The sequence below is a fragment of the Jaculus jaculus genome, chromosome 18 (assembly GCF_020740685.1).
Source record: "Jaculus jaculus isolate mJacJac1 chromosome 18, mJacJac1.mat.Y.cur, whole genome shotgun sequence".
Classification (NCBI taxonomy): Eukaryota; Metazoa; Chordata; class Mammalia; order Rodentia; family Dipodidae; genus Jaculus; species Jaculus jaculus.
Genome location: NC_059119.1, coordinates 845,046 through 870,001, shown reverse-complemented (window position 1 = coordinate 870,001; position 24,956 = coordinate 845,046). Strand labels below are relative to the sequence as shown.

At 36.7% G+C, this 24,956-nt stretch overlaps 1 protein-coding gene across 5 annotated transcripts in view; it reads left to right on the top strand.

Moving 5' to 3' along the window:
- Pcdh15 (protocadherin related 15) overlaps positions 1 to 24,956 on the top strand; it is a 1,075,820-nt gene that overhangs the window by 245,527 nt on the left and 805,337 nt on the right. The gene's annotated exons all lie outside the window — the stretch shown is intronic.

Sequence of the window (24,956 nt, the reverse complement as noted above, 5' to 3'; positions counted from 1 at the left end):
CACATGTGTCTGGAGTTCATTTGCAGTGGCTGGAGGTTCTGGCATTATTTCTTTCTCTCTCTCTGTCGATCTTTTTCTCTCCCTCCCTCACACACTCAAATAAAAAAATAAAATTTTAAAAATAAATTGTTACATATTGTATTAATCTTCCATTGTTTTCCTAAGCACATATTTATTATGCTCATTCTTATGCTTATTTTGAATACAAAGTATTGTTAATCAAATTAATCATTATAGAGTTTTTCATGTTCCCATTTTAAATACCTACTTGCAAATACATAAAGGGCTAGATAACACTCATTTTGATCTATAGAATAGCTTTCCTGAACATTCATTAATTTTATGCAAGTTCTGTACAAATACGTTACATATACTTTAATTTATTTTATGGCTAACATGGGACCCAGGAACTCTTATATGATAGGAAATTACCACAGAGTTACATTACAATCCCTACATAATTTATTGTGCGTGTGTGTTAATCTAGAATATGGCTTTGATGCTTTTTAATGTACGTTCTCTCTTAAACAACAAAATACTGAGTGAAGCTATGTGATCAATTTTTTTCAAGACTCCATAGTCAATATCCAAATATCCAATCCTCAGAGCCACAGGCTGGGTCATGATACACAGAGACATTGCCTCTTACCCATAACTTATGGCTTACTCCACAATGCACAACTCATATTCCCCAACAAAGAGGGTCCCTGAGGAAGGGACAGGACAGGGAGGAGGCTAACGATGGTACCAACTTGACTGTATACACTGAGTACAAAACTATTTTAAAAAACTATTTTGAGCTGGGCATGGTGGTGCACACCTTTAATCCCAGCACTCAGAAGGCAGAGGTAGGAGGATTGCCGTGAGTTCGAGGCCAACCTGAGACTACATAGTGAATTCCAGATTACCCTGAGCCAAAGTGAGACCCTACCTCAGAAAACTAAAAAAAAAAAAAAAAAAAAAAACTATTCTGACTATTATCCTCATAGATAGATATTTCTGTTCTTGAAACTCCTGCAAACATAACCATCTTGTATACGGCTTTTTTTAATTTAATGCTTGAATTTTTATTATTTTAAGTCATACACAAAGCATATAAGATCATTATATTCACGTACATACATATACATGCACATATACATATATATGCAGAAACATACAAAAATAATCCTTTCAAAAATCGAAAGAAGTGGCCAAGGCTATATTACTTGCATGCATGAGACCATGAATTCAATTCCCCAATCTTCAAAAATAAGTGTACAATAATAATATCTTCTCTGCCGGGCGTGGTGGCGCATGCCTTTAATCTCAGTACTCGAGAGGCAGAGGTAGGAGGATCACCGTGAATTCGAGGCCACCCTGAGGCTCCATAGTGAATTCCAGGTCAGCCTGGGCTAGAATGAGACCCTACCTCGAACCCCCCCAAAAAAAAACATCTTCTCTGTCTTCATAATTTACAGTTTCTTCATAGCTTATTAATACTACAAATAATAAGCATTACTTGCTAACAAGTCAGTCACATTAATAAAAGTTATCTAATGGTCCTTTATAAAACTTTCCCTTATCCAAAACTACTGAGTTCTATGTGATTTATAAGAGTTCTGTGTAGTTTGTCCTATTTAAACCTTTTCATTAAAATATATTTATTTATTCATTTATTCATTTATTTGAGAGAGATAGAGAGTCATAGAGGGAGAATGGATGCTCCAGGACTCTATATGCATGCACTACCTTATACATCTGGCTCACGTGGGTACTGAGGATTCAAACCTGGGTCCTTATGCTTTGCAAGCAAATGCCTTAACTGTTAAGCCATCTCTATAGGACCCTCCTTTTTAAACATTTATCAAATTGTATTAACTTGCTTTTTAGTTCAGAGAATCATGTTCTTATCTGTAAAGCAGGGACTTTAATGATCCTAGGACACTTTTAATGAAAGAAGCAAACAATGTTTGAAGACCAAAAACAGTAACAAGTCTAGCCAAGCATGGGTGAAATTTCGGATATTGATATTAGGAATTGTTACTTTATTCAAGAGTCATGAAAAATTTTATCTGTGTCTACTAAAGCTAATCATATACCCAAACGAAAATCTAGTACTCACACCCATACTGCACAGATGCCCAACAGGAAAAGGCCATAACCATGAAAAATAGTCATGGCTGTTTTATTTGTAACATAGTCAAATGGAAACTAGCCTAATTGTCTTCTATAAGAATATGAGAAGAAATTTCACCATCTAACCATTCATAAAATGAAGGAACACTGGGGCCAGAATCTTAATATTCCTCAGTTTTTCTCTTCATTTTCCTTATGCTTTACAATTAAGTAGCTAATTTATCAAAATACCTGACATTTATTGTAGTGTTGGGACTGATGTGTGCTGCTGACACATGTGACATGTTCATTTTCTGGCTACACACAGCATATAGGAAAGATTTTTCTGAACATTAAAATTGTAGGTAGTGCTCTGTTGGAAACGTTTCTATTGGTAAATGATAAAATACTATGAATTGTGCAGGTGGGTTCAAAGTTAAGTTGTAACTCCAAAAAAAGCACAGATGATATTAAACTTCTAGCTATACACACGTACCTCCTTTCATGAAACAACCATTGTCTCCCCCATGCATGTTTTTCATTTGGCATCAAATTAATACTCACCATAATGACATATTAGTAGATAAAATAGCCCACACCTAGCAATAATGTAAATGACTTAATCTTACATGACAAATCCTATTTCTATGTTGTTGTTTATAGTGTGAAACCATCATCCCATACCCTGAATAACTAAGATGCTGGGAAGTTGAGTGAACTGAAAGCTTCTTTAGGCAGTAATGTGGTTGAATGTAAAATGTCCCAAAAATTTCAACAGGAGGGCTGGAGTGATGACTTAGCAGTGAAGGTGCTTGCCTGCGAAGCCTCAGGACCCAATTTCAATTCTCCAGTGCTCACATAAGCCAGATGCACAAGGCACAAGGTCGCACATGTGTCTGGAGTTTGTTTACAGTGACTAAGGGTACTGGCATGCCATTCTCTCCATATACGCATCTTTCTCTTTCTCTCTCTCTCATTCCCCCCCACCTCTCTCTCTCTCCCCGCCCCCCTCTGTCTCTCTCTCTCTCATAAATGTTACTTTCCTAACCCTTGATATATTCTGCATGCATTTTCTAAAACAGATTGTTTTCTTATAAGTACAAATAGTAAAGAATCTTTAAAGGTCAATTTTAGAGCAATAAAAAACTTAACCCTAAATCAGAGAAATGCTGTAGAAAGTCCCTTCTTGGAAGCATTAACACACATCAGGTCCAGGTTACACTTATGGGGCTTTCTCTAGTTCTCTGTTATCTCCTGGGTTTTGTGTTGATTTTTTTTTTTAAATTCCACATCTATTTAATTTTTAGCTTTTCCAGGACTTACACACTGATATGCACATTAACAGTAAACCCCTTGATTATTACATTTAACTTCTTGGGTCCTTGCCCTGAGACTGAATAACTGCTTTCATTATTTTTTTTACCTCAACTCCTTTGAACAGCCAAGAGGCACATTCCCAAACTATTAAAAAATAAATAAATAAAACTGGTAGCAGATAGTGCTAGATAGGGTCAAGAACACAGCTAAATATATTATAACCAATTTAGCAAAGTTAACATGAAAAGGTAATTATATGGCCACAATGCAGGCACAGTATAAGAAAATAGCAAAACAACTTTACCTTGTTTATAGTTTCCAATTATTTTTGAAATTAGAATTCTAAAGGATTTTAGTGTGATAATGAAAATACCATATAGCCATTGCCCTTTGCTTATATTCACTCTCCATTATCCCACAGCCCTACTTTTCCCTCTTACTGATCTGCTTACTCATAAATAACCCTCTTTCTTTCATGCTATACACACACAAACACACACATACACTCATAAATCTAGATTCCATATTTGAGAGAAACATAATATTTATATTTTTCAGTCTGGCTTTTTTCACTTAATATGATGTTTTGAAATTTTACCTACTTTCATAAATATCACGATATACTTTCTGTTTGAATAGAACTCCATGGTAAAACTTAGAATATTTTGTGTAAGTATTTATCTTGTGTTGTTGTAATTATAAATAAAGCATTTTGATTAAAAATAGAAAATCCGAAACAAAGACTAAACAAAAGTGATGATAGGAAACTGTGAATAAACTAAGCCTGTGTAGAATATGTGGGCATTCTTAATACAGGGACCCTTCACCACAGCAGGAAGTCTTTACCAGATACAGGGTTGCTTTACCACAGCAGGAAGTCTCTGCCAGATACAGGGATCCTTCACCACAGCAGGAAGTCTCTGCCAGATACAGGGATGCTTTACCATAGCAGGAAGTCTCTGCCAGATACAGGGATGCTTTGCCATAGCAGGAAGCCTCTGCCAGATACAGGGATGCTTTACCATAGCAGGAAGTCTCTGCCAGATACAGGGATGCTTTGCCATAGCAGGAAGTCTCTGCCAGATACAGGGATGCTTTACCACATCCAGAAATCTCTACCAGATAGATACAGGGATCCTTCACCACAGCAGGAAGTCTCTGCCAGATACAGGGATGCTTTCCCACAGCAGGAAGTCTTTACCAGATACAGGGATGCTTTTCCACAGCAGGAAGTCAATGATTATCTCCAGCATATATACAGATTCAGAGTTGATTATGTTGTTTATTTGGGATTATGACTGCCTATCCTCTACAAAACCATGATGTTGATTCTCACCATAGACCTAAATTAGGCTTGATGACATAAACCTGTAATCCTCGCTCTCAAGAGCCTGTCTCAATAAGCTGTGTGCATATATGTAGGTATATATGTGCTATATTTTATATCACATCATGATCTTTAAAGTGAGACATTCATAATGACAAATGATGTGTGCAAATACTAAAAAATGTACTCATTCTCACTGATTTGATTTGTTTTTTTTTGAGGTAAGTCTCACTCTAGTCCAGGCTAACCTGGAATTCACTATATAGTCTCAGGGTGGCCCGAACTCACAGCGATCCTCCTACCTCTGCCTCCCAAGTGCTGGGATTAAAAGAATGCAGCACCATGCCGATTTACTGATTAGATTGTTGTCATTGAATAAATGACATGAATTCCACAATTAACTGTCTTCTCTTAACAACAAACCTATGCATGCATATATATATATAGAGAGAGAGAGGTACATATATGTAAATATATAGTGAAATGTCATCATCCTGACCTAACATGGCTTGTTCTCTTGAACTTTGAGTATTTATTACTCCAAGGACTGCTACACAAGATTGAACCCATTATAGTTCATTATTAAGAAGGGATTATGAGGAATTGCCCCTGTGTGAATTTATATAGGCAATTAATGGTTGGTTTCTGGAATAAAACTAGACATTTCCATTATTGGGGTAGCTGTTCCTACATGCTCCATGCTCCTGTAAGTAACCCCAATGTAACTCTGGTTCACAAAACTAGACTTGGGTAAAATTATTTGTTTGGTTTGTCTTTGCTAGATGTTTGTTTATTTACCAAGAAATTTTCACATATATATATGTACTTGGACATTGAAGAAAATTATTTGTGAGAAACTGAGAAAGGCATCTGCACTTAGCAGTTCTAGACAGTTCTCATCATCCCTATGGAGTCACTGTTTCTGCTCATATGGCTGGAGACAGACCATCGAATCACTTTGGTTTTATGGTCATCGAAATCACCTGCCATTCATTCTTTAACTCACTGTCTAGTATGCTTTGCCATTAGGTCTCCCTGATAATGGGTCATTTCTAAAATCCTAGAGGGAAATCCTTTCCTATCTCCCAGTAACCCCACAGGTTTCCTGATATCCGCTCCACACACATTCTGTCCCTGTGTGTAACAACAGTGGTGCTGAGAAAGTCATTTAATAACCACTCTGTTTACAACTCGCTAAGTGTGACTTATATGTATACATTAATTGAATTCTGACATGGGATTGAGTCTGTTTTACACATCTGGTTAGGCATAAGAAAAGCAATGTCAGTGAGGTTAGAAACCTACCCAGCTGTACATTCATTCTTGCGAGTGCCAAGAATCAACTCTAGTCAGATTAATTTGAGTTTATGTCGTTTATCATAATCATACTGTATGTACGTATTATAGCAATGTTGGATGAGCATGTAGGTATATGTGAGTGTGCGCTATGAGTGTGTGCATGTGACTGTGTATGTACATGAAAGTATGACCTGAGTGTGTACATATGTTTATGAATGTGTGTATATATGTGTTAGTGGATGTGCAGGCATGTATATGAAGAGTAGATATAGAAATGTAAGGTACAAACACAAATTCACATTTTAAAGTTTAATTTAATTTTGTAATTATTTTTATTTACTTGTTATCAATTCTGTTTTTATCTTGTTTTGCTTTCAACTATCTAAGAGTAAAATATCTCACTTGGAACAATTGCTAAAATTCCAGTATTCTCCTTGGAGCCTAAATATAAGTAACTTCATGTTTGGAAAATGTGTGAGTTTCTAATTCTAAAAGCCTTCTGCCAGGATAAAAAAAAAAAAAAAAGAATAAAATGACGTGAGTTTTAGTCTTATCTAGCTGGCTGGTCCACTACCATTCTCAGGGTTCCCTTACTCCTTAACAACTGTTTTATCTGTATTAATTAAGAAAAATAATACTTTTGTTTTCCCTAAGATTCTATTAAGTAGAAAGAAATCCTTTTGTTTGCATTTGTAGAGGACAAATCTTTCCTGTAGACTTTTGTATGACAAAGATTGTTACAATTTAGGAAGCAATTTTTAGTCTCAAACATGGGGTGCTTTTAATGAAGACTATAAACAAAAAAAATAAAGATTCTTGAACTGAGGCAAACTGAAAGAAACATTTCTTTAATGGAAGCATATATTTAAATCATCATCTTGCTTTAACATGCATAGACCCATCTCTCTCTATTGCACCTTGGAATTTTGTTACATTCTAACATTACCATAAATATTCTACTAGACATAATTTAAGAATGTGCATTCTGTGTGAGCTCTCTCAGCAGGATAAACTAATGACAAGATGCATGCTCTTGAACTGTGCTGAAAATAATCTTGTGTAGTTATTGTCCCATGCTGAGCATTAGAAGGCCTTTTAGATTTCAAACTGGCATTATAATGATTTATAATATCCAAATGCTCTGAAGTGGCCATTCATTGAACATCTTGTTATGCAAAGTAGGGGAAGTCATACATTCATCACTTTGGTCAGGCAAAAAAACCTCTGTTCTCATAAAAGCTATTTCTACAGTTTCATTACTGATCTTTTACTAAATTTAAACTATTTTAAAAATCAGAATCATGCTATCACTTGCATATTTTTTTTGTTCTTTCATCTTAAAAGAAAGTGTTATAACAGCATGATTACATGAGTACATTGGATGTGGAAATGACTGTGTGTAATTACAACAGCTAAGAATTATTTTTCACACAAAAATATCTTTGTTTGGGGAAATTGCCAATATTTCTGGCATTTTTTTCTAAAAATACAAATGAGTTCTAGTTGACAATGCATATTTTATATCATTTACATTAATGAAAAGTCAAAGATACCCTTAGAAAGACAACAAAGGGGTTGAAGAGATTAATTAGTGGTTAAGGTGCTTACCCACAAAGCCAAAGGACCCAGATTCTATCCCCCAAGACACCCACATAAGTCAGATGCACAATGTGGTTCACGTGACTGGAATTTGTTTGCAATGGCTGGAGAACCCTGATGTACCCATTCTCTCTCTCTCTCTCTCTCTCTCTCTCTCTCTCTCTCTCTCTCTCTCTCTCACACACACACACACACACACACACACACACACATTCTCTCTCTCTCTCTCTCTCTCTCTCTTTGTGTGTGTGTTTTTCTCAAAATATAAATAAATTGTATTCTTAAAGGAAAAGAAAGAAAGGAAGGAAGGAAGGAAACAAGATAGAAGAACACAAGGACTGGGAAGATGGCTCTGCGATTAAAGCAATTGCTTGCAATGCCTAATGAACTGGGTTTGATTTCCCCTTATGAGTATAAATCCAGATACACAAAGTGTCACATGAACCTGGAGTTTGCAGTGAATAAAGGCTCCAATGTACCCATATCCTGTCTTTCTATCTTTTTCTGTCTGTCTCCAAACAAATAAATATTTTTTTAAAAGTCAACACAATACTCAGTCACTAGATTTACATAAAGGTAGCTGACTATGAAATCAATTTTAAGTAAACCATAGTTGATTACTTCTGAAAAGTTAAAGTGCTATTTAAGAACGTCTTCTGATATTTCTAATCCTTCCTTCCCTCTACCTCCCTCCCTTCCTTCCTTCCTTCTTTCCTCTATCCTTTCTTCGTTCTATCCTCCTGGCTTTATGTAAAAGAGTACAATATGTTGAAAATATATCAACACCCTACCAGTAGAAATTAGTAACTTAGATTATAGTCAAAGATTTTTTTCAAATGTCAAAAAGCAGAGTTATATGACCCCCTCCTTTCTGTCCTTCTGTTTATTAAAAAGAAAACAAAACAAAAACAACAACAAAAATAACCTAAGATCCTTCTATTTTAACACTCCATCTTACGTTTATAAAGCCCTCAAAAGGCAGAGAATGCATGAAGGTGAATATACTTGTGCAGGTGATGGCAAGAAAAGTAACATGTGTGCCACTAGGACTTTTGAGACATATCTTGAACATAGAAATGCACATTCACACACACAACCACACTCACTCACATGCACACAAATATGCACACACATGCATGCTCACAAAAGACTGTGCAGAACTTGCAAAGATATGATTATGGGTAGAAACAGGAGGTATTCCATGAGGTAGGAGTGGAATTGATGATAGAGAAAAATTGGAGGCCACCCTGAGAGTACATAGTGAATTCCAGGTCAGCCTGGGCTAGCTTGAAACCCTCCCTTGAAAAATCAAATAAATAAACAAACAAACAAATAAATCAGACAAATGAGCAGCCTAGAAAAGTGTGGGAAGACAGGAAGTGGAGCATCCTGGGCTCCAACAAGAGAACCACGGCCTGCTCTTGCACTTGTGCGCTGGTCCCCAGAGCTTGCCACCTCATGCTTTTCTCTCTGATTGTCTTCTTTCTTCTGTAAAATCAGAGAGGGGACATATCATCTTCTATACACTCGTCAACTCAACCTTTTAATATTTTCAAATAATAAATTGCAAATCCTATGATAAAACTTCCTGCATGTCAGCTACTGTGCATAGGCTTCACGTTTCCTTCATCAATATGTTTAATTAAATAATGCATCACAGAATCTGACATATACAGTCATATGCTCACTGTGAAATAATTATCAAGCAATAGTTGCAAAAAATAAATCTAAATTTTATTTCAATGATATTGATTTGATATCATTAATCTGAACTCAATTAGTGACATAATCTTTCCATGATTTTTCCTTCACACCAATTGCTTGTTTTACTAAACTTTTCTTCTAATAATTAACAAATAACTACACATGGGCATATTACCATCCCTACACACCACAAAATTTCAATTTTTTATTTATTTAGAGTTCTTATCTTTCATTAAGGATGCACAAATCAGAATAACTCCCTCTTTTTGATAACATTTCTGGAGACCAATATTTATTTTTATGAAGTTGACAGTCTTCTAATATGATAAATCTCAAACTACCCCAGAATTAAGGTACTGTGATAGGGGTAGTGGTTGGCCAATAAGACAACATCAGACTTCTATTGACCATTGTACATTTAGTTAAATTTATAAAACACTTAAAAATATATAGTATTGCCTAAGAGCTGTATCACTACATGTGAGGAATTAATCATGAATATGTACAAAGCAAATACTCTTAGAAAGTGAACCTATTACAAGTTTGACTTCTTTATCTTTCCAAAGAACTGAAGGAAGTTGTATATTTTAAATCAATTTTACTTAATAGTGAAACAATCCAGAGCAATTAAATAGAGCTTGCTTTTATTTTTGGTGTTCAAAAGAATTCTATAGGAGTATATTCAAACATCAATCTAGAAAAGCAATTCTTTTGTATTTAATGCAACCATACTACGTGAAATACTCCAGAACTTGGTACAAATTTTAAGATATGACCTTGATTCTACCTCCCAATATTTGAAAATTATGACACTCACCAAAATCTAAGGCTTTCTATATTATTTATTTATATATTTGAGAGAAAGAGAGAAAAAGTGAGGAGAGAAAGAATGGGCATGCCAGGGCCTTCAGCTTCTACAGACGAACTTCAGACACATGCGCCCCTTTGTACATCTGGCTTACATCGATTCTGGGAAATTGAACCTGGGTCCTTTGGCTTTGCAGGCAAGTGCCTTAACTGTTAATCCATCTCTACAGCAAAAATCTAAGGCTTTCTATATAAGCCTTGATTACTGTTACTGTTAATATTCCATTTATGTAACAGAAATATTAATAAAGTACTTTTTAAATATTTCTTTATTTATTTATTGGACAGAGAAGCAGATAGAAAGAATGGGTGCACCAGCACCTCCAGCCACTTCAAACAAACTCCAGATGCATTTACCACCTTGTACATCTGGCCTATGTGGGTCCTAGAAAATAGAACCTAGGTCCTTGGGCTTTGTAGGCAAGTGCCTTAATTACTAAGCCATCTCTCCAGCCCAAGAAAGTAAATTTTAAGTAATTATTTGTTCTTTGTTTTATCAGCAAATAGTTTGTAGAATCATGTGAAATTTATTTTTACATAAATATATGTGTGTGTATATGTGTGTGTGTGTGTGTGTGTGTGTGTGTGTGTGTGTGTAAGTATGCAGAATATTTTACAAAGTACTCATTCGTCATGTCTCCCCTAACCTGAAGTAATTAAATGCCCTAGGTTTTAGTTAAATAATCTTATAGCATTTTACTGTATTTTCAAAACTGTGAATTCAGTACTCAGAAATAATATTTGCTCCACTGTTTTTCCAAATAGAAATGAAGAACAGCGCAAAATTGCTTGCTTAGAATGGTACTCACTGAAATTCCAGCACTGGCTAGAAATGTACAGAACTGTGGGAAAGTCTAATTATTTCTAGCATCCAGAGCTAAACAAAACTCATCAAAGGCAGGAGTTCACTATAGTAATTTTTTTCTCTTATGACTTTTTTCAAGCAATTACAAAGTTTAATTTTATTTGATTCCTTACCATATTATGTTCTCATATCTGTTATCATTAAAGTATATTAAAGAATCATCCATAGAAAAAATTTTCAAATATGTTCTGTGGAGACTTAGAGTTTCACAGACCACGAGTGGGCCACAGTGGGTTGGAGGTAGGGTGTGGAGGTGGTCAGTGGAGGATAAAATGTCTGAAAGTTCTCTTAAACTCATTCAGGATTTGACTTACAAGTCTCTATTGTCATTTGGCAGGTGTGGGAGACAACATGCTAGGGACTGATCCTATAACCTTGTTCATAATAAGCATTTGCTATACCCCTGAGATACACATGCAGACCTGATCAGTTTTACATGTTTTAAACTTAAATAATTAAAATTTTTAAAAATACTGATTTTGTTGCTTTAAAAATTAAAGATGCGGGGCTGGAGAGATGGCTTAGCGGTTAAGTGCTTGCCTGTGAAGCCTAAGGACCCTGGTTCGAGGCTCGATTCCCCAGGACCCACGTTAGCCAGACGCACAAGTGGGCGCATGTGTCTGGAGTTTGTTAGCAGTGGCTGGAAGCCCTGGCAGACCCATTCTCTCTCTCTCTCTCTCTCTCTGTGTCTTTCTCTCTCTGTCACACTCAAATAAATAAAAAAATAATGAACAAAAAATTTTAAAACAATTAAAGATGCTGTCCTCTTTTTCTTTGTGATATTTATTTATCACTAATGGATTAAAACACACTTTCATTCCTAAATTTTTGTTATTATGGATATCTTTATATATTCATGGAAAATATTTTCAAAAATTGAATTTTTAAAATATTTAATATTTTATTGTTAATATATCTAATTTTAGGATCCCATTCTGAAACATTTATAATTGTTTCCACTCAGTTGTCATGAAATTTGTCTGTGAGAAGCAAATATACATTTTATTCCATATTCCATAAGTACACTTGTACAATATAATCTACAAGGATTCAAAACCAAATACAGACAATTCTATCCATGTCTGTTGTGATTTCTGATATGTATATATAATTAGTTACAATATGTGCTCTGATTTGAGGATGTTCGAAATCCGATACAAATGATACTAGTGTCTTCATTTTGGACTGCTACATTGTAACATTATTTGTTTCTCCTCAAAGAATGTAGAGAACTTTTGACACTAAGGTAATAATGGCATAAGAAAAAAGTTTTAATCAAAAGATTAAATGATTAAATAGCTTCAATAGTAATTGAGTGGTTCTGGAGATTGAACCCAGAGTCCTTCATATGTGTTAGTTAGATCCACATCCTCAAAGGTAACTTTGAAAGGTATAAATACTTTGCTTGAATCTGTTTGCTATATCTTAAACAACATGCCTTGAAGTAGCATTTAAGGAGATTTTATTTTCTGCTTTCAAATTAGGAACTTAGTAAATGGCAGACTCTCCTCATATAAGGAGATGTAAGTGGAAGCCGGGCGTGGTGGCGCATGCCTTTAATCTCAGCACTCGGGAGGCAGAGGTAGAGGATCGCTGTGAGTTCAAGGCCACCCTGAGACTACAGAGTTTATTCCAGGTCAGCCTGGACCACAGTGAGACCCTACCTCGAAAAACCAAAAAAAAAAAAAAAAAAAAAAGAGAGAGAGAGATGTAAGTGGAAGTAATTTTTCATTTTCTAAATAGATATACACATCAAGCACCAATGATAGTAAGTTTGCTAAGGGCCAACTTTTAAATCAGTAATACTTGTTCTATGTGCAGTCTTTTCACTTTAATATTGCTGGATATGCATCTATTAATTTGATATAATTTATCTCAGGTGGGTTAAATGTGTAATAAAATATTATGCACTTAAAGTATTTTTATTCACTGTGATCCTGACCAGTTAATTGTGTTCCTTAGGATGGAGACATTTTTCCACAGACACTGTTGACTCCACAGCCATCCAGGGGTGGAAGGCAAGGCAGCACAGTGAGCAGTGGCGATTTTTCCTTAAAGTTGTAACAATTATATGTTTTCCTTTCCCTTAAAAGTAATGCAATACTTGTTCTTGTACTTTACATTAAATCTGTTCACTTTGCATGGTATGTAATTTCTGAGTCTTGCTCAAATTCTTTGAGCAGACTTTTTTTATACCTAATGCATATAAGCCAAGAGTGAAAAGAGTTAATCTTTCTGCAAAAAAGTGAAATACCAGTTCTACTTTAGAACACTTAAACAAAACTTCTCCTTGATTTAGATGTATTATTCTCCATTGACTGGCTCATCTCTGAGAGAACATTCTAGCTCTAATGCCACAGACACCTTGTGTCCATCATGATGTGTCAAATAGCCTTCAGGTCAATGACACTCTTTGAACTTATCTACTTTAGAGAACCATAACTGAGTGTTATGTGCAGAAGTTTGACATTTTCAGAATAAAAATCATTTTAATGAGGTTGTGAAATGAGTTAGGTACTTTGTTTGCAGAAGAAAAGACTATAACTTTGGAGTAAAAAAAAATGAATGAATACAGCTTCTGACCAAGATTAGCATCAATTTATGTGAAGAGAAACATTCTATTTCTATAATAATAATTTAAATGAATGGAAACAGCACCATAGAGAAAGACTTATGGAAGTAGTTGTAGAAAGAGAATAGTAAAAATAATTGAATTTCATACGTAGACAGGTTACTTATGCCTACTGCATAGTATTTCTAAAAATGAGCCATCTGTTAGTATGTGAATACTTTTGCAATCTACCACAATAAATATACATCAAATCAGATAGAGGACCAAATGTCTTCACATGTTTCACACTGTTTTGGATTGCAGGACAGATTCCTTGCTATCATCCACCTGTTAACTTCCAGTAATGTTACAATATCATGACATAGCCCACTCTCCATGAAGGGTCCTTAAGTATAAAATTTAGATTATCATACAATGTATATTTCTGAAATGTAATTATAAATACAATAAAAATCAGTTTCCCATTTCATTATTTTTAATAATTTTGGTTAGTGTGAATAAGCTTGATTATTTTTTCTCTAGATATGTATTGCATGGCATGGTAGATTTAGGCAATTGAATCCAGTGCTTTTAAAATCACAGAGAATAACTTCAGAGGTTTTTATCACAAGCATTTTCAACATGTCAGTTGATTTAGTATTTTATTTACTTGATATGATCACTTTTTCTTGTATTACAAAATCACTACAGTACTACATTCTTCATGAGTATATAAAACTGTAATTTGTAAACTAACAATAAAATATTTTAAAGATGATTTTTCAAAACTTTTAAAATCCCAAATAGTCAATCACTATACATGAGTTGCTGATTAAATGTAAATAAGTGAAGGCATGTCAATGAGAATTCAGCTCAGTAGAGTGATTCATAAAATTCTGAAAAATAAAGACTTGAAAGCTTTCTTTCAGTTATCATAAATTCAGTTACCAATCTTCTCCAAATGTCAAAGATGAAACTCTTTCCCCTTGTGAGAGTTCATATAAAACTGTACATCAATAATTTTATTCCTATTATAAGTACATTTAAATTACAATTCCAATTTAAAAATATATTCCAGATAAACTTTTCATGCATATAATCATATGAAATGCTTTAAAATTATTCCAATTTTCTGGTGAATGCACAGACATATGAAGACTATATAAAATACAAAATCCATATATTAACATTTATTCAAGTTGAATAGACTAAATCAACTACATTTTAAGTAAACATGTTGTGGCTGTGACTGTAGTAGTCATTTAAGAATGATAAGATGGGGGAAGACAGGGTATTACCATGGGATATCTTTTATGATCATGGAAAATGTTAATAAATACTGAGAAAAAAAGAATAATAAGAATTTTTTTTATTAATTAGTTTTGTATTCAGCAAATACAGTCAGTTTGGTACCATTATTAGGCACATCCTTGACCTACCCCCTCCTCATTAGCCCCTCCTTGTTGAGGTATATGGGTCGTGCATTCTGGAGTTAGCCCACAGGTATGGGTAAGATAAACGTCTCTGCATATCATGACCCAACATGTGGCTCTGACATTCATTCTGCCCCCTCTTCTGGAAAATTTCCCTGAGCCATGTTGGGTTCATTTTTGGTCTGCTTCAGTGATGAGGTATTGGGGGCTTCGGGGGCTCTGGCTCTCACATTTGGTAGGAGTTGATTTTTCTCTCTGTTGGTCTCCTTCCCCCTTGTGCTGGTGTCCAGTTCACCAGGAAAACAGCACCCTTGCTTGTTTTGCCAATTTTTCTTAGTTTCAGCCAGGGCCCTTTTGAGGTATAATGGGGGTGGCTCTCTCCATAGGGTCTACATCTGAAAAAGAAAAGCAGATTCTCCAATGGAGAGTAAGTTAGCACCAGGACAAATGAGATAACCCTTACTTTTTTTTAAATAGAGAATTTAATAGGTATAGGCCCTCTTGTAGCCCATGATTGATGGTAGGTTGATAATGGAGAGTAGGCTTATGTTTGGATATGGTTCTGACTTGTTTCCCAGCTCCAGCTATGGGTCCCGTACCACTGAAGTGGTCAGTTAGCCAAATCAAGAGCAGTTGGTTCCCCACCATGGCTGTGTGCCACTATTGCACTTGTGTGGGCATCACAACAGGTTATTTGCTGCTAAGTAGGTTAGACCATGTATTGCTTGGACATATATTGGTCATTTTCCCCCCAGTCACCCATGTAGCACCTTCTGGCACTAGACGTGTTGACTGTCTGGGGACTGACTCTCTTCCAACTTCCAGCCATGCCATTCCATTTTATGTGTCAACCCCATAAGGTGTCTTCAGCAGTAGGGTCTTTCCACTAACGTTTGGTGGGTCATCAAGTACTCTGACAGAAATATACCTGTCTTTTAGGAAACCTTGTAGGTCTCTTTGATCAAAAGCTCATTGTGGATGATAGCCACATGCTAGTACTGGGAGTTACAGGTCAGTGCCCACTAAGCAAAGGAGAAAAAAAGATAACTAATATACAAGAGTTAGAGAGAAGAGAGAAAGAGAGAGGGAGAGGAAGAGGGAGGGAGGGAAGATGTAGAAGATTAAGGTTGGTCTTCATCATACTCTCTCCAGTGTCTTGTGGTTCAGGTGTTCCCTGCAAGGACCTGGTCTGCCTTTTAGGAAGTAGAATTTTATGGTACCATTGCTGTTTGGGTCTAGATTTATGTTAATTCTACATTTTCCTGGATTTATAATGATGTGATTTTTAACACAAGTGTGTGTGTGTGTGTGTGTGTATGTGTGTGTCTCCCTGGTTTTCCTGCCTTTATTATGTCTGTTAAGTAAGACCCAAACCATAACTCCTTCCCTCAGGTACATTATTACTACCTATGCATTAATTATCCATAGCACTGAGATCATTACCTTCTCTGATGTTTATTACATAAAGCATATTCTCACATTAGCCTTGAGGAATCTAAACCTAGCCCTCTCTCCTTGGAAGGAAGTGTATCCTGAGTGCTTTTAGTCAGTGTGTCAGATAAAAACTCTTTCATCAATAAGAGCAGTCAAAGAAAGACAAATATAAGACAAGAATAATCATTGGAAGGAATAAATACAATTCATTTCATCAAAATCTATATTACATTTACATGAGCATTGCCAAAGTGGGCTGGAGAGATGATGTCCATTACTTTGTGCCATTTTATCTAAACTAATTTGACCTAGAAGAATTTTGGGAAGTATGATAGTAACATGGTGATTGGCAATGCACAGTGAGTCAGAGGCTCCAAAACATTGTGTGCTTCTTCCCTGTACACTAGGGAAGGATATTGATTTTTTAACTTGTCATAATAAGGTGTGGTGGTGTGATTCAGGTGTCCCCCAAAAACTTAGATATTATGAATGCTAGTCTCCCCAGCTGATGACAAGTGGAAATTAAAGCCTCCTGAAGGCAGTGTATTGTTGGGGGTGGGGTTTTGTGTGTTATAGCCAGTTTACCCATGCCAGTATATGGCACAATTTCCTGTTCCTGTTGTTCAACTTATGTGGGCCAGGGGGTGATGGATCATGCCATTGTTTCCCCCTGCCATTGTGAAGCTTTCCCCTTTAGCCTGTAAACCAAAATAACCCTTGTTTCTTTTCCCACAAGCTGCTCATGGTTGGGTGATTTCTATCAGCAATGTGAACCTGACTTCAACAGTAAAGTGGTACCAAGAGTGGAGTTGCTTATAGATACCTGACTGTGTAGCATTAGCCTTTTGGAGCTGATTTTCAATAAGAATGTGGGAAGATTTGAAACCTTGGCCTAAGAGATGCCTTGTAGAGCTGTAAGTACAGATTGATGGACTATTCTGGTCAGAATTGAGAGACCTGAATGCAGTAAGAACTATAGACTGTGGGGTTTGGCATATGAGGGTAATAAGGAACTTTGCTTGGACTGGGTTAGTTTGTATGAGAAGCTTGCTATTATGCCCATGTTCTGAGAATTTGTACAAGGTTTCTTTGGGTAGAAATGAACTAGTGTGAGCAGAGGACATGACACAGAAAGAAATCTTTAGGCCAAATCTGCTGCCCATTCAGCTGCAATTGAGAGATTACAGCCATTGGGATTGGGCCAGCTGACCTGGACTGGAGCAACATGAAAATATGTAGATTCTTTTGAAGGGGGCTGAGTACTCAATGAGTGTCCTCTTCAAACTTTGCTTTATTCCTCCCTGAATTAATAAATTGGCACCCTACCTCGTAATATTGAATATAAGAAATGCAGGAAAGAGAGGGCCATTGAGTTTCCAGAGTGCTCTTGTGTTTTGGAAATGGGCGTTAGGCAGTGTGAAGCAGGTTTGCTGGATGCCTGTATGGAAACCCAATGGAGCCGTGAGGATGAACCATGGCTTGTAGTGGAGACCCAGTGGTGATGCCGGGACCATGAGATGGCTGCCAAGGAGAGCTGCCAGCCCCAGATAAAGTCTTCCAGGACTGTGAGTAGCCTAGCTAGAGGGATGAAATTGGAATTCCAAAGACTTGCTGCTGGTTAGGATTATGGGATTTAGAGACTTGTCACTGGCTAGAGTCGTTGGATTTGAAGATGCAGAGTTTGATGTTTGCCATGGTTATTTAAATCTTGTATTGAGTCAGTATTCTTTGCTATGCTCAATGCCATCTTTTGCAGTGTGAATGTTTATTCTGGGCCCTTATGGGTCTGGAGGGGATTTTTTGGTATTATGGCTCAGTTAAAAGATCTTGGATTAGCTGACCATGGTGACTCATGCCTTTAATCCCAGCACTTGGGAGGCAGAGGTAGGAGGATTGCCATGAGTTCGAGGCCACCCTGAACTAGAGTGAGACCCTATCTCAAAAAACAAAACAAAACAAAACAAAAAAAAGATTTTGGACTATGGGGATACAAGGAACATCGGAATTGATAAATATATTGGGACATTTAAAGTTGGACGAATGCATTGCATTTTAATTCATGTATGGTTATCAGTTTATGGAGGCCTGGAACAGAATGTGGTGTTTTGATTCAGGTGTCCCCCATAAACTTAGGAATTCTGAATGCTAGTCTCTCCAGCTGATGATAAGTGGAAATCAAGACCTCCAGGAGGCAATGTATTGTTGTGGGTGGACTTATGGGTATTATACCCTGTTTCTACATGCCAGTATTTGTCGCACTGTCCTGTTCCTGTTGTCCACCTTATGTGGGCCAGGGGTGATATCTACCCTCTTCTCATGCTGTCCTTTTCTCCTGCCATTGTGGAGCTTCACCCTCAAGCCTATAAGCCAAAATAATCTATTTTTATTCCCACAAGCTTCTCTTGGTTAGGTGATTTCTATAAGCAATGCAAACCTGGCTGCAACATAAGTCCTGGACACCTTTTGATAAAATTTTAAATAGTAAATATTTTAGACTGTGCTTGTGCTAAAGGTATGTATACTATCAAGAGGGAATTTGGAAATATTTATACTAGATAAAAGGGTCTTTCTTTATTATAAAGACTAAACTTTCAAACTCTAGGAAACTCAGCTTCTTGACTACTACATTCTTCTGGAATATTTGGTCTTCATTTTCCTTTCTTTCTTGGGGAGGGTCACTCTCTAATCCAGAGTTTCCCAAAATTCACTATGTAGCACTGGTTTGTCACAAATTTATGACAATCCTTCTGCCTTAGCCTCAGTACTTAGATTATAGGTGTTCGCCATCACAGCTGGTTGGCTGCGAACATTCTTGAGAAGTATGTATTCTGGGGAGAAATATTAATGTCAGAAATAGAAAAATGACTCATCTAACCTGGTAACTGTGACTGTCATGCCATGTCACCTGTTTGCTCTTGCACTCAGTGACATTTAGGATCAAGGGTTATGAATATGCAGAGGAGAGAGAAGACTAGAATAAAAACAATAAAATGATATTAATGCCACATAAACACTGATATTTTTCTAAGGCTATGATTAATAGAAAAAGTTATAGAAAATGTTATAGGTAAGACTGCATGTGAAACATTAATGAAATTAAATTTTAAAAGATTAAACTTAAACAACAACAGGCAAAGCCACGGAGCAGATGTTGATGGAAAAACATTGAGGTTCAGTGGCAGAGAAGAGATAAGGAAGACAAACTGGGGAACATTCTGAAAAATGTGCTCCTAACTCAGCCAGTGGTCACTGGGTGCTGACATATGGTGCCAGTATAAGTGCCAGCACCTGAAAGGCATGGGATTCTTCATCCCCTAGAAGTGCTAGACCCTGAATGGCGCTGCCAGAGTGGGCGCACCAGGCAATCTTTGATGAAGGAAGCACACTGGTCCTCAGGCAGAGAGAATGAGTGTTCACATTGCCTAATGATGTCAGTTTGTGTGTTTTGAAGTAGTTTTCAGTGTTTTGGGGACCAAGTAGCCATTGTGTGGCTATGTCAGGACTGAATTACTTTAAATAGCAGTTCAAGCTTTCAGCATCCCTCTACTCTGATCCCCAATAAGGCAGATCTCCATTCTGGCAACTCCATGCTGTGCTTAGAGTGCCACCTACCCTGAGGAGGACACTGGCAGAATTCCCCTGCCCTCAAGGTCATAACACTGCTGCTACCAATTTTAGTGATGATTCTCAAGCTGAAAGCAAGAAATAGGAAAGGCAAGGTCCAGAGTGGTAACCCTCTTTTCTGGGGGAGAGCCAAACTTCCCCAGAAGCAGAAATGCCAACAATAAGCCTTTCAGTTTTTACATATGGCCCAGATATAAATCACCTGACTACAGCTTCCTGTGAGGGAAACAAGGAAAGCAGTGCTTGGCTTTCTTCTTTTCCATATTGGAAGTGAAAGGGAGAAATGTGCTTTGAGTCACTTTGAAGATACCCACAGCCACCTAATGTGATGTTGAAGTAATTTAAAAGAATTTTCAGAAGCATGAAAGATAATTTTAGCCAATCTATATCATAGCCACTCCACAAATTGATAAATATAATATGATAAATTTATGGAGGGAGAAAAGAAAAATCAATAGTCTTTTGAGAAAAGGAAAGTGGAGTTACATCAGATATAATTGACATGAGTGGAACCTGTCAGAGTAGATGCAATAAATATTCAACAGTGTTTTCATTGAAATTGCATTGTTATCTTTCAGATGTAATACTTATTTATTAGTACTGCATTATAGCAGAGAATTGGGATAAAACTTCAGAAGGCTTTGCTGAAAGACGATCTGAAATAAAAAACCCAAATCCTCCAGTAGTGACTATTTGGCTTCATTAAAGTTATTTAGCCCCACAGGGCTTCTCCTTCTCTTTCATCATTTCTAAAATGAGGATAATAATAATTGTTCTTCACACTGTGTAGTTTGTTGTAAGGCCAAAATTAGATGGTGGCATCGACAGCAAAATATTCTGAAGCCTTGTGCTTCCTCTTGTTCTCCCCTTCTTTCCCTTCTCTCCTCCTTCTGCTTTGTGTACAATACATCCACAAACATACATTTATTCACATAAGAGCTCCCATCAAAATGTCTGAACTGATAAATGTCTTCATAGGTAAATTCTCACCATGTTTAATTTCTGTCTTTGTGTTTCAGCTGCTTAAAATAAGCTCAATCATATCATTAGGTGTTAGGGTCTTAATGAACACATATATTTCTCACTCCCAAAGCTTTTTTGGGGGGATTGATTTTTTATTATATATGGACATATTTTCATGTAAACAACACATGTTGATACCATCCTTTCCTTCCTCCCTGTCAGTTTTCTGAAGAGGCCTTCCTCATTGGGGATGAAGGTCAACCCCAAGTGGATTTTGGGCCATGCATTATAGTAGGGGAGAGGAGGCAATGTCTCTGTGCAAAATGTCCCAATGTATGTCCCTAACAATATTTCTGCCCCTTTTTCTACAAAATTCCCTGAGCAATGCTGGGAGCATTTTAAGTATATTTCAGTGATGGGCACTTAGGAGCATCTTGATCTCTGGTTTGGTAGGTGTTGATTATCCTCAGTATCTTTCTCTATCATTGTGCTGATACCAGCTTCACTACAAAAAATAGGACTTTTGCTCATTTCCAAGGGTTTAGACATTATTATGGTCTAAGGTTAGTGGGAGCTTAACAATGGAAAGCAGAATCATTATCTGAATGTGGTTCTGACTTGTTTTCCAGTTCCAGATATGATTTCCTTTCCATTGAGTGGATCTGTTAGCCAATATAAGAGCAGCTGGTTACCCACCATGGCCACTATTATACTTGTGTGAACATCATGTCGGGTTGTATTCTTCTTCTGAGTCGTTTAGACTTTGAGTTGCTTTGACAGATTTTGGCCACTTTCCCCTGGTAGCTCATATAGTGACTTCCAGCACTAGATGGGTTAATTGTCTGGTGACTGGCTCGCCTCTGGATTCCAACCAGGTCTCTTCATGGTCCATGCAGACAGCATATGGTGTTCTCAGCAGTAGACTCTTACCATTAACTTCTAGTGAGTAATCAAGTGCTCTGACAGAAGTCTGTCTTGTGTGTTTTGGGAGATCTAGTAGGTCTCTCTGATGAATAACTCATTGTGGATGTAGACCACATCCTGATACAGGGAAATACAGGCCAGCACCAAGGGAAAAGGAAAAAACAACAACAACAACAACAACAAAAAAAAAACAGAAGAAAGAGAAACAGGAGAAATTTCAGGTTAGGTTTCATCTCACTCTCTCCAGGGCCCTTCAATTCAGGTACTACCTATAAGGTCTGCTTGAGGGTTCCACATTTTATTCTGATTCCCAGGATATATGATTCTATGATACCAGTTCAATTTGTGTTCAGTTTTGTACCCCCACCCTTTCCATTCCCCAAAGTCCTACCCTCCCTATTGTCCAAGCCTCAAGATGATATTCAGTTATGTCAGCAACTTAGGCTGATCCATGTTAGGAACTGCCGGTGAGTGAGATCATGCAACAGTTGTATTTCTGTGATTGTGTGAATTCACTTAGAAATATCTGCTCCAAGTTTGACTATTTTTCTATAAATTTCAATGTGTCATTTTTTTCTTACTGCTGAGTAGAATTCCATCACATAGATATAGCACATCTTGGTTGCCCGTTCATCCAATGATAGGCACCTGGGGTGATTCCAGTTTTTAACTATTATGAATTGAACAACTATAACATGGTTGAGCAAATATTTCTGAACTGAGATGTGGAGATTTTATAGTAAATGTCCAGTAAGGGAAGAACAGGTCCTGTTGATAACTCTATATTCATCCTTTCTAGGAGTCTTCATATTGATTTTCACAGTGGTTGTACCAGCTTATATTCCCACCAAAAGTGAATGAGTGTTCCTATTTCTTCACAGCCTCACCCACATTTGTCTTCTTTGATTTTTTAAGGTTTACGATCCTTACTGGAGTAAGGTGGAATCTCATACTTGTTTCCAGCCAGGTCTCCCCATGCTCTGGCTCAGAAGCATATGGCGTCTTCAGCAATAGTGTCTTAGCTTGGCCTCAGGAAGTAATCTTTGATAGAAAGCTGTCTGAATTTGGGGACCTCATAGGTTTCTGTCATCAAAAGTTCAATGTGGGCAGCAACCAATTTCAGCTACTGGGAATTACAGATCAGAGATAGAGGTGGGGGGGGGGAAGCTTGGGCTTCATTCCACCCTCACCAAAGCCCTACTTTTCAGGTGTTCCCTTACTCCTTTTGAGGGTTATATCTTTCAGGCTATCTCAAAGGATAAAGGTTTCTATGGTATCAGCTCATTTTGGATTTTATTTTGTGTTTGCTTTCTTCTACATCCCTTTTCTTCTCCTCCCCACCAAATGCATTCAACCCCATTGTCTGGGCCTTGACTTGCCTATCAGGTATGACAGCAACTCGAACAGGTCCAGGTTAGAAACCACAGATAAGTGACAGCATGTGGCACTTGTCTTTCCGGGATAGTGTGAGTTCATTGAGTATGATCTATTCCAAGTCTATCCATTTTTTTCTATAAATTTTATTGTATTGTTTTTTTTTTCTTACTGCTAAATAGAATTCCATTATGTAAATGTACCACAATTTTGTTATCCATTCATCCAGTGATGAGCATCATGGTTGAGCAAATGTCTCTGCATTGATACATGGAGCATTTAGGATAAATGCCCAGTAAGGGAATAACTGAGTCTGTTGGTAGCTCTATGTTCATCCTTTTCAGGAATCTCCAAATTGATTTCCATGGTTGTTGTACAAGTTTACATTCCAAACAATAGTGGATAAGGGTTCCACTTTCCCCACATCCTTGTTAACATTTGTCATTATTAGGGTTTTTTTTTGTTGTTGTTTGTTTGTTTTTAGTGATTGCCATCCTTGCTGGAGTAAGATGGAATTTCATGGATGCCAAACTTTTTTGTTGTTGTTTGTTTGTTTATTCAATGTTATATTTCACTCTAGCCCAGGGTGACTTGGAATTCACTATGTAGTCTCAGCATGGCTTTGAACTCACAGCATTTCTCCTACCTCTACTTCCAGAGTGCTGGGATTAAAGGCATGTGGCAACACCACATCCACTCAACCACACATTTTAAAAGTTCTGACTTCCTGTTTTTACTGATGTGCTCTGAGGACTTTGCCATCAGTCATGCATCATGCATTGGAGGGTGCTCCCCACATCCTTAGTACACTCATAGAGGCTTTCCAAAACCCTGTTAACAATTATGTTACTATATCTACCAAAGAATGTTTCTACAGAATTGTTAGTACAATCTTTAATGACCTCAAGGAGAAATAGTTTTATTTGCACCTAAATCAATCCTAATTTCCTTGTTTTGATTGATGGCTTTATTGATATTAAATAAATATATATATAATAATGCTTATGATTATTTTGCACCATTATCTGGAATGTTCTTAGCCAAAATGTAGTCACTTTTAGAATGGTATACATCAATTTATATTTTATGGTTCATTTTGTTTTCATTGTCCCAAATATTTGTTTTCCTATTATGTGATATCTCTCTTAATAACAAAAATGTACAAGAAAATATAGAAAATTGTGTAATAAATTTATACTCTAAAAGAAAAATAATTAAAAAATAAATACACACAATTCTTATAGTTCACCAAGAATCTCCTGATGAAGTTTAGACACATTTGTGGGCTCACTCACATTATATTTTTATGGTATGAAAAGTCTATTTTCTATAACTTCCTCCCAGGACCCATGAAATTCTTATCTCACAGTGACCTTGAGCACTTTACATATGAGTCTTCAGGACTGTCTATTTCGTAAAGTGGGATTTAGCAGTAGTTAGACATTACCCTTGCCCTCCATCTAGCTGCTATTTTCCTGTTTGAATGATATATTCTATGTGAGTCACCTCACTTTGAATCAAATTCTAAGCATATTAAGTTTCTCTAATCCAAAGTATACAAATATGCTTACATAATTG